Below are 10,817 nucleotides of genomic sequence, written 5' to 3'. Positions count from 1 at the left end.
TTTCCATAGAAGGAGAATGGAAGCTTCTTCAGGGCACTATAGGTGCTTAATTTATGCTTGTTGAGTTGAATGTGCACAAGTAACTTTAATATTAAACAGATTGTGATCTTTGTGTGAGAGAGATGTCTCATACTCTTCAATTCCCAAAACAGTAACTATAAGATTTTCTATGCCCTGATACTTTTATCAATCATGTGAGATCACCTGATGATTAAATTACAAAATCAATCAATCAAAAGTATAAACTAAGTGTGAATAAGTTCTTAATCACTTTGGGGAGAGTGAGATGCTTGAAACCCTGAGATGAAAGTAGATGAAACTACAGAGGAAATGTATTGGGAATGACTGAAAGTATTGGGCATGTCACTGGGTCTATGTATATCCATCCTCTGATAAATTGCTCCTGGGATTACAACAAGAGGAAGTACAATTTTGGGAGCATTGTGAGGTGACAGAACCTTGCACCTGTAGCCAGAGGACAGGGGATAGAGAGAGTGTCCTACTTCTTCCTCTGCCTCTCCATTGCCCATACCATTGGAGAGACTGGACCAGTCACATAATGAATCTAGCTTGAAGTTGACATATTGAGGAAAAGCAGCTTCTGGGTCATGACCTCTCCACAGTGAGAGAAGTACAGCTACTCACCTTGCAAAGGCACAGATTGCTAGAGCCCAGAAAAAAGTTACATCCCAGAGGAGCTTTGTGAGGGTCTGACAGGGTAATAAAGGACTTCCCATGATCCAAAACTATGAGTTTATCCTGTGGCCATTTGAGCTTTCAAAGCTTGAACCCACTTTCCCCTGGACCCTGAAGGTGATTGGTTTTGTATCAATTGTTCTTACTCCACCACCTTTGTCAATATCTCTTTCTAAAAGCTAACTATCTCTGGCTGGCTGAGTAATAATCACTGCAGAGCACGTTGGATGGGGGCTTTTGAGTTCTAAAAACATTTCTAGACACAGTTCTCTTCCAACCCCTTAGGATTACCCCCTAGAACCCTGAGGGGAAAAATAGTCAGCCATCTCTGGAGACTCACCAAACAGTGTGAGTGAGCCCAGAGGGGCTGATACATATACATGAGAGGCTTCATGCCAGAATGGTTAGAAAGCTGGGCTTAGAGTCAGGAAGACCTGTAATACATATTGGCCCTGTGATTCCAGCAAGTCACTTAATGGATTAGTGCCCCAGGAAGCTCTCAAAGTTTATCAATGTGGGAACCAGCCTGGGTGACCTCTAAGGCCCTTCCAGCTCTAGTGATCTTAAGTTCAAGGGAAGGTGCTGATCTGCATTGGGAGAGAGGGGGCTTCTAACACTAATGTTGTTTAGTTGCTTAGTCATGTTCGACTCTTTGTGACCCCATTTGGGGTTTTCTTGGCAAAGGTGCTAGAATGGTTTGCCATTTCCTTCCCCATTGGATTAGGCAAACAGAGGTTAAGTGACTTGCCCTGGGTCACATAGCTAGTGAGTGTTTGAGGCCAGATTTGAACTCAGGTTTTCCTGATTCCAGGGCTAGTAGTCTATCAGCTGAGCTACCTAACTGCTGCCAATGAAGTTAAAAACTAAACTAAAAAAAAAAAAAGATTTGTGTAAGAGAGGTACAGACAAAAAGCCATGTGAGTAAGAATTGAAAAAGAATTCACCATGGAGTGAGGTAGAAAGGAACAATCAGAGAAGATTTCTTAGAAGCATCTAGGTAGTAGTACAGTGGATAGAATACCTGGTCTGGAATCAGGAAGATCTGAGTTCAAATGTGGTCTCAAACATTTACTAGCTGTGTTGCCCTGGGCAAGTCACTTGACCTCTGTTTGTCTCAGTTTCTTCCTCTGTAAAATGAGGGTAATAATAGCATCTACCTCCCTGGGTTTTTGTGAGGATAAGATGAGATACTACATGTAAAGCACTTAGCACAATGGCCAGACAACAGTAGGTGCTATTTAAATGTTAGCTATTATTATTTGAGTAGAGAATGTTCTAGGTAGGCCTTAGACAAAGGAAAGGATTACTAAAGATGATCATAGGATCCAAAGCTAGCTTACTTTTTAGAAATCATCTGGCTGAGCTACCTCATTAAAGACAAGAGGAAAATGAGAGGACCAGGAGTGACAAAAACTTGTCCAAGGTTACATGGATAGTAGTTGATAGTGTGAATGAGGTTTTGAATTCAGGACTTATGATTCCAGAATTCCAGGGTGTTCATTCCACTGTAAACCAGATATTAGGGCAATAGGGATGTGGTTGAGGGTGGGATTCCAGGCATGCGGATGATTGTGAGTAAAGGCACAGAAAGAGGAAAAACTCCGTGTGTTTCAGGGGATGTCATGGAACTCAGTATGGCTAGAATGTCAAGAAAATGGGGATAAGAAGGGTCAGGGATGAAAATAATGGGAGTTAAAGCTAGAACTGGAGGGTGAAACCAGGTTGTGAATACCCAGCTAAGGAGCTTGATCTGCATTAGGTAGACGTGAAGAAGCACCCAGGGATCTGGAGTCTGATATACACAGAGACAAATACTCCCTTACTCCGGTCTTTCACTGTTTTCTACCAGTGCTTGGGACCCAACACCAATGTGGTCAAGGGGAGACAATGATGAAGGTGGAAAGCCTACATACCCACATGGACTAACCATTAAGATTCCTGGTTTTCGTGGAGGTGATTCTCAATCCGTGAATAATAAGGGAACCTGATACAAGCTTGTTGACTTGACTTTCTAGAAGCAGGGTGCTCTGGTAAAGGGGAAAATACATGCCTGGAAGTCAGGAGAATTGGGTTAGTGTTCTTACTACTTTGGATAAGTCTCTTTCCCTTTCTGACCCTTCAATCTTCTCATCTAAAAAATCATGTATAATAATTTCTGTCCTGCTGGCCTCACAAGGCTTTTGTGAAGATGAAATGAGATAATTGCTGGGAAGTTGCTTTGGAAGCACCTTTTCAGGTGGGTATAATGATCTAGGAGAAAGAGGGCAGGTGGTATAATGATCTAGGAGAAAGAGGGCAGGAGATGGAGTCAGTGGGTTCAAACTTTGACCCTTACTAGCTGCACAACCTTAAGCAAGTCACTTGACAACCCTGAACTTTAGTTTCCTCTTCTTAAAAAGGAGAATAATGACACCCAGAATATCTGCCTCTCAGAACTGTTATGAGAAATCCAATAAAGTAAGGTATACCAAGTACTCTGTAAAACTTAATGTGCTATATACCCAACAGCTCTTATTTAAAGACAGGGCCAGTCATTATCTTTAGGCCCTCTATGTAATACAATGAAAAGACCAAAGAACTTGAAACCAGAAGGCCCACGTGCAAGTCTTAACCCTGCCCTTAACTTTGTTTTAAATAAATTTTCATTTACCTTTTGTTTTAAATTTCCCCTATATCCCTCCTCTTTCCTCTTCAAGAGAGCTGTACTTTATAACAGAGTTTTGTTTTGTTTTTTTCAGGAAAAGAGCAAATTCAGTAAAACCAATCAATACATTTTAAAAATCTGGTATTATAGCAAAGCTCCACACCCATGGACCCCTCACCTCCACAAAGGAGTAGGGGCAGATATCTTCTCTTATCTCTTCTTTGTGCCTCTAACTTTCTGCATAACCTTGGAATACTTCTCCTTTCTGGGCCTCAGTTTCCACATCCATCAAATGAGAGTAATTTCTTATCTGCTTCTTTCAAAGAGATAGTGTAAGACAAGCACAGTGGTGATGTAGATGAAAGAAAACCAAAGTTATAGTCAAAAGACCTGAGTTTGAGTCTCAATTCTGCCATATATTAGCAATGTGGCCTTGGGCAAGTCATTTCAACACAACCTTACTTTCTTCATCAGTAAAATAGGTATGATAATACCTACCCCACAGTGTTATTGGGGGAGAAGTAATGGGAATAGCAAATGTTATAGGGCCATAAAGTCCTATAAAATTATTATTATTATACTTTTTGTTCCTCAGGCAAAAGTTCATAAAGTTTGCACCTTAACCTTCTAACCCAAAGGTTCAGGTCCAGGAGATTTGAGTGACTAGGAGACTAAAGAGGCATCAGGCCTGGAGCATCCAGCAGAAAGAACCCCCACTCTTGGGCCCACAGCATTGATTTCTTTTGCTTGCCTCCTTAGGATCCCATGATAGCTAGCTTAAGAGTGGTCCAGACATCTGGGTGAAGCAAAGATTTTCCAGGTATGGAAACTAGGATTTGGGGGAAAGGAAGTGACTTACCCAGAATCACACAGCTAACTTGTGGTAGAGTTGGGATTCAAACCCAGGTCTCTGCTGACTCCAGCTTCAGTGTCTCTTCATCCACACCGTGCTGCCCATGAATGAAACAGCTAGCATTTAAGAGCTCAGAGGAAGGAGAGAGCTCTGCTTATGGGCTGTGATGGTCAGAAATGGCCTCCAGAGTAGGAAGGACTTGAGTGGGGCACTGAAGAATGACTTGCATGTTTTGGTTAGGTAGAGATAAAGGGAAAGGTCATAGCAGGGAAGGGGTACGAAGACCCAAAGGTCTGTAGGATGTTAAATCTGACCAGTTTGGAGATGGGGATAGGTTGTTGTGATTGTGATGAATCATAGTTTCTGTATTTTAAGAGAGAGAGAGAGAGAGAGAGAGAGAGAGAGAGAGAGAGAGAGAGAGAGAGAAAATAGGAACTTGAGTATTTTATCTCCAAGCATTGAATTAATGAAAACTTCACATTAATTCATTAATATGAGGCAAGCCACTTCCCTTTGTTGTACCTCAGTTTCCCCATCTGTAAAATAAGGGATTTGGAGTAGATGATTTCTAAGAGCTCTTCCAGCCCTAAATGCTGGGAAAACAATAATATAGGAAGAAACTATTCTAGGGATAAAATTCCCCTTGCCCTTTGATTTATAATAGTAGTAAATACAATTTCCATACCTGTGGCTCCATTTCCAAGGTAGGGACTGTTTTCATCCTTGCCTTTGTATCCTCTTTGAGAGGCAGCTTCAGAGTCAAGAAGACTCTGAGTTCAAGTCCTGTCTTTACCACATATCAGCTGTGTGGCTCTGTAACTTCTCAGTGAGTTTCAGAGCAGATGCTGACTTCCATTGGTAGAGGGAATTCAGTAGAGGGAACCTGGGAGGTCGGGTGCAGATCCTATCCCTGTTCTATCACCTAATACAGGTCCTGGCATACAATTGGTGTTTACTAAATGCTTGTTGAAATGTATTGAATTAGATTTGAAAGCTTACAACAACCTGATGAGGTAGGAGGAATGAATATTTACAACTGTAGAAACTGAGGCTTAGAGAGAACAAATGAACTGTGGTCACACACATGGTCACACATTGAGCTAGTAGCAGACCTGTCCAAATTAGGTCAGGAATTAGTCTGAACAAGCCTGTAGACTTTCAGAAAAATAATGTCAGAGCTAGAACGAACCTTGGTGATTAATGCAACGTTGCCCTCTCCTCCCAGCCCCTGTTCCTATTTTATAGAGGTGACTTGCACAGTGAGCTTCCCCAGAAGACCAGCCCAGGATGGTTTCATCACACCTAGGTACCTCCTTCCCTTTTATTTTCCAGCAAATTCTAGTTTTATATGTAAGACTATCACAAAGAACGAGTGAATCTCAAGTAAACTTATTTGTCCAAGCAGATAGCAAATGAAATTATAGAGATTAGAGCATAACTGCAAAATACAGAGTGAATGAGTTCTCTCCCTGTTCCTCTTTCTCCCACTCTCAACCCCTGCCAGTTGAAATGTTACCCATCTGTCCTTCAAGGCCTCATTCAGATGCCATTTCTTCTGAAAAGGCTTCCTTGGGCCAGCAGCATGGCACAGTGGAAATAGCAATGACATTTGGAGGTGGAAAGATCTGGGTTAGATGTTCACCTTTGGTGCTAATAATTCACGAGTTCTGGTGCTAGTTATTCACGAGTCCTGGGGCATACGATTTCCCTTGTGGGCCTCAGTTGCCTATTGTATGAAGTGAGGTGTTTGGATGAGCTGGTGTTTGAGGTCCCTCCTAGTTCTATGATTCTATGATGTCATCTGTGTTCCAAGGCCCTCCTACTGTAAATCCTATGAACATTTTACCTATGACTTTTCCATTTGGCAGTGGCTTCTCTTCATGAATTCTATGGTGGACTTTGTCTCATTCTCTTCTGTGTCACAGCTCTTTGTGTATGTGTTATACCACCTCCATAAGACTGAAGCTCCATAAGGGCAAGATCTGTGTCTTTGCTAAGCTCTGTATTTTCTCCAAGGCCCAACAAATGCTCTGCAGGCAATAGGTACTTAATAAATACTTGTTGACTTTAATTTGAATCTTTCTTTTGTACTTGGATCATAGATACCTTAAAGGTTATCCCATCTAAGTTCCTTATTGCACAGATAAGTGAACCAAGTTCCAGAGAAGGAAAGTGACCTGAGGTCACATAGGAAGTAAGTAGCAGAATTGGGATTGAGCCCAGTTTCCTTGGAGTCAGCTAGATGGCTCAATGGATAGAGCACTGAGTCTGTAGTCAGAAAAACCTGGGTTCAAATCTGGTCTCAGATATTTACTAGCTGTGTGACCCTGGGCAAGTCACTTAATCTCAGTTTGCCTAAATCCACTGGAGAAGGAAACAGCAAACTACTCTAGTATCTTTGCCACAAAACCCCATGACACAGGGTCATGAAGAGTGGTTCACTACTGAACAACACTCAGTTTCCTTTTCTGTAAGATGGGATTCTTTTCAAATTAATTGCTAGGGTACATAGGAAAGCAATCTACTTGAAAAAGACTTAACAACTTAGTTGTAGGGTAGCTAAGTGGTACAGTGGATAGAGTGCTGGGCCTGGAGTCAGGAAGACTCATCTTCTTGAGTTCAAATCTGGAATCAGACACTTACTAGCTGTATGACCCTGGACAAGTCACTTAAACACTATTTGCCTCAGTTTCCTCATCTGTAAAATGAGGTAGCAAACCACTCCAGTATCTTTGTCAAGAAAACCCCAAATGGGATCACAAAGAGTCAGTTGTGACTTAAAAGGACTGAGTAACTTCTCACTCCACATCCAATATTCTCTCTACTGCACCATGCTATCTGAATCTGTTTTAGGTGTTTGATAATAAAGAAATTACTTTGTATTTACTTTATAAATATTTTGTATCTCCTAATATGAATACGTATTGTTTCTTCTGAAAGAATGTAAGTTCTCTCAGGACAGAGATTGTTTTACTCTTGTCTTTCTATCTCTACTGTCCAGCACAGGGTCTGGTATATAGTAGCTGATTAATAAATATTTGTTGATTGATTGAATAATAGCTTACATTTCTGAAGCACTTTGAGGTTCCTGTGGTGCCTTTTCCCCCTAATAATAATAATGTTGTGAGATTTATAGTACAAATGTCATTATCCGTGTTCCAAGGCTGAAGAAATTGAGGCTCAGAGAGGTTTAAATGCCTGGCCCAAGGTCACACAGGTGATAGGCAGCTGGTGGAAGGCAGCATTTTACCTATGACCTTTTCATTTGGCAGCAGCTTTTCTTGATGAACTTTTATAATGGACTTCGTCTCATTTTCTTCTGTTCTTTTTGTTTGTTTGTTTATTTTCTCCTTTCTCCATTAGACCAAAAGCTCCATGAGAGTAAGATCTATGTTGTATTGAGTCATGTATATACTCAAACCCAGATCTTCTTACCCAAGAACCAAGGCTCTTGTGACAATACTAGGCTACCTGTCATAATTGTGTCTTATTTATATACTGCTTTCTCCACTACAGAGGCAATGGGCTATAAGGATATAGAGTCAGGAATACCTGGTTTTGAAACCTGCCTCTGGGTCTCATAAGTCTCCTTAGGACTTCTTTGCTAAGTTTTAGTAGCTAAGTTTTCCATCAGAAAAAAAAATTATAGATCCCTCCTATATTCCTCACCTCTACTCTGTTAGCACAAGTATTGCATTTTACAAATGAAGAAACTGAGACTCTGAGAAACTAAGTTATTTGTCCAGGGTCACACAAGTAACGATCATGGGAATCAAGATTTGAACCCAAGTCTCTTTGACTCCAAATCTAGCAGTATTTTTAATAGACCAGTTTACCTGTCATCTCTACTAATTGTAAGCTCATCTAGAGAGAGATCTTGTTTTCTTCATTTTTGTATCTCTGACACATCTAAGCTTAAGGCTCAGGACACAGAAGGTTTTAAATAAATGTTTGCTGAAATGAATTAAATTGAATTGAGTTTTTACCTCAAATTAACTTATTGTCTTCTCTTTGGCCTCATCAAATCTTAGTTTTCTTTAAAGTAATGTAGGAATTAACTTTTCCAGGAGGCCTTACCTGATTCTTCCCAGTTTTTAGTGTTTATACACTCTTGAAGTTACTTTTTGTAATTTTGTATTGACTTATCTCTGCACTCGTGTTCCCCTACATAGTATGAGTTTTTTGAGATCATGGTTTATTTTATGTGTAAGGATGAGGTTCCATTCCCCCTGCCCCCCAAGCTAATTACAGAAAGCCCAGATACTTCCCCTCCAATAGATTGAAAGTATAAGCTAGGTATGAATAAGTCATTAATCAATTTCAGAGGATTCTAAAGTTTTGGTCACTGGATGGAAAGCAGATGATAGCACAGAGGAAACATCTTGTGATTAGTTGAGAAGATCAAATTCTATCTCTTGAGCTAGGTATAAAAACAGCAAACTAGTGATCAAGTCTAGTGATAGAAGAGTTGCAAATTGCAGCCATGCTCCCAAGAGGGAATCATTCTTGGGAAGAAGAGAAGAGTTTCTTGAGTTTTCTTTCCTCTCTCCCCCAACCATATTGACCATGTCATTGGAGAGATTGGATCAATAGCTCAGCTTGGCCTGCTGGAATCAAATAGATTGGACCAGTAGGGGACCACACATCCAGTCAGTAGAATAGAAATTCAAAGAAAGGTGGCTTTAGGGAGCATGGCCATTCATGTTAGAAAGAAGTTACAGTTAGGGAATCTACAAAGGTATTTACCCTGAGAGGCCATCAGAGAGCTGCACCCGAGGGGAACTTCACAAGGATGAAGGGAGAAAGTGACTTCTAGTAGCTAGGAATGGTGTGTGTTACACCTTTGCCACACGTGTTCTCTGCACATATGCTTTAATACTTTAAATTTTTGTCCAGTCTCTCTATGAACACAGTGAGTATTTGTAGGAGTGTATACGTTAGACTTCTGGGGGATTGTTTTTTGTAGCTATTGTTCTTGTTATACCCTTTTAGCAAATACTTTTTACTTAGAAGCTGAGTCTGGCTGATTTTAGTGGAAAGTACACTGATGGGGGCTCATGAGCAGCAGTACTGAAAACACAACTCCTCAGATTATTCTTAAAACCTTGAGAATAGTAGTCAGCTACTATCTGGGAACCCAGCTCTAGCCCATGGGAGAACAAGTTGGGGAAGTAGTTCCAGAAAGGGTGCTACATATGCATCCCCAGTCCTTAGTTTAGTGCCTTGTATAAAGTAGGTAACATGAATGTTTGTTGTGTTGTATCATATTGTATTGTATTGTATCACTGGGATACGTGCTCTTGTTTCATCTTACCTACTAGACTGTAAGCTCTTGAGGGCAAAAGCTGTCTTTCTAACAAGTTTGTATAGCACTCAGTGCCCTGGTCACAGTGTCTTGTTGAAATGAATGTAGTATCTGCCACAGTTTCTTCCTCTGTGAAATGGGAACACCAATTTTCAAACCAAAGGAGAGTGTTAGGAAAATTAAGGACTCAGATTTCATATTTGCAGAGCCATTGGCATATAGAAAAAAAACATGGAAATGTTCAACTATTTAAAAACAATTCCCTCTACCTTCAACGCAAAGAAAAATTGGAGAACATTAGCCAATCCTAGCTGAGGCCAAGGGGAAAAACTTCTGCAGAGTGAGGGAGCAGGAAATGGGGCCTGAGGCCTACATTTCTGGTGATAGAAAATGGTTCTGTATGGGCCAGAGTCTAGGACTTTTTATTTCCACCAAAGTTGGTGGAGGAGCTGGCCTGGGGCAATCTGACAGAGTCAGCACACGAAATGTGGGAGGAACCCCCTGAGGCAGGCTAGAAATGAAGGCCTGTGTTTCTTGATGACCTGGTTGGAAGACAGAGCCGAAATCAGGCAGAATGTAGCAGTAACCTTTATTTATGCCCGTAATTTCTTTGAGCAAAGAGGATTGTCCCTGCTGGGGGTGGCAAAGTAGCCAAGGTCAGTTCTCTACAAATACTTGAATGCCCAGGTTAAAGGGTATAGAAAGGGTCTTAGTGGAAAGAGCCATGGACTTGATAGTGGAAGAGATGCTAGCTCTCTTACCAGCTATGTGACCTTGGGCAAATCATTTGTTTCGTTAGGCCTCAGTTTCCTCATTTTAAAAATGGAATATTTTGACTAGATGATCTCTAAATTCCATTTCAGCTCTAAATCCTAAATCTGAAATCTCTCTTGAGGTTTTTCCTTGTTTGGGAAGGCAGACCCAACCTGGGGGCTTCTCCTCCATTCCCCCCACAAGACCATCTGTTCAGGAGAGAGCAGGGACTAGAACATTTCATCTTATTTCACAGCCCTCCCCCCAGAATTAAGTTTTTCTTAGAGGTAGACAATTGGGTATAATTCTCTGGGGATCTTCAAGTGAAGGTGGAGGTCTGGAGATAAAGAGTTTGGGGCTCCCACGAAACCCACTGCTCTTGGTCCCCCCTCCCCAATTCATCTTTTTCCCTCTAACTGGGAGAAGTCTCTCCGACTCAACTTAGTTCCTGCCTCAGGCCCCAAAGCTGTCCAGAGAGGTTGGAGACTGTAGGAGAGGCAGCCTGCCCAACCTGCCCCCAGGCCCTGTGGGGAGGAGGAGGGGGACTGTTAGGGGAGAAGAGGCAG

Source organism: Phascolarctos cinereus, unplaced genomic scaffold (genome assembly GCF_003287225.1).
Source record: "Phascolarctos cinereus isolate Bilbo 61053 unplaced genomic scaffold, phaCin_HiC Scaffold_2;HRSCAF=192, whole genome shotgun sequence".
NCBI classification, from domain to species: domain Eukaryota; kingdom Metazoa; phylum Chordata; class Mammalia; order Diprotodontia; family Phascolarctidae; genus Phascolarctos; species Phascolarctos cinereus.
Note: the sequence above shows the minus strand (reverse complement) of the source record.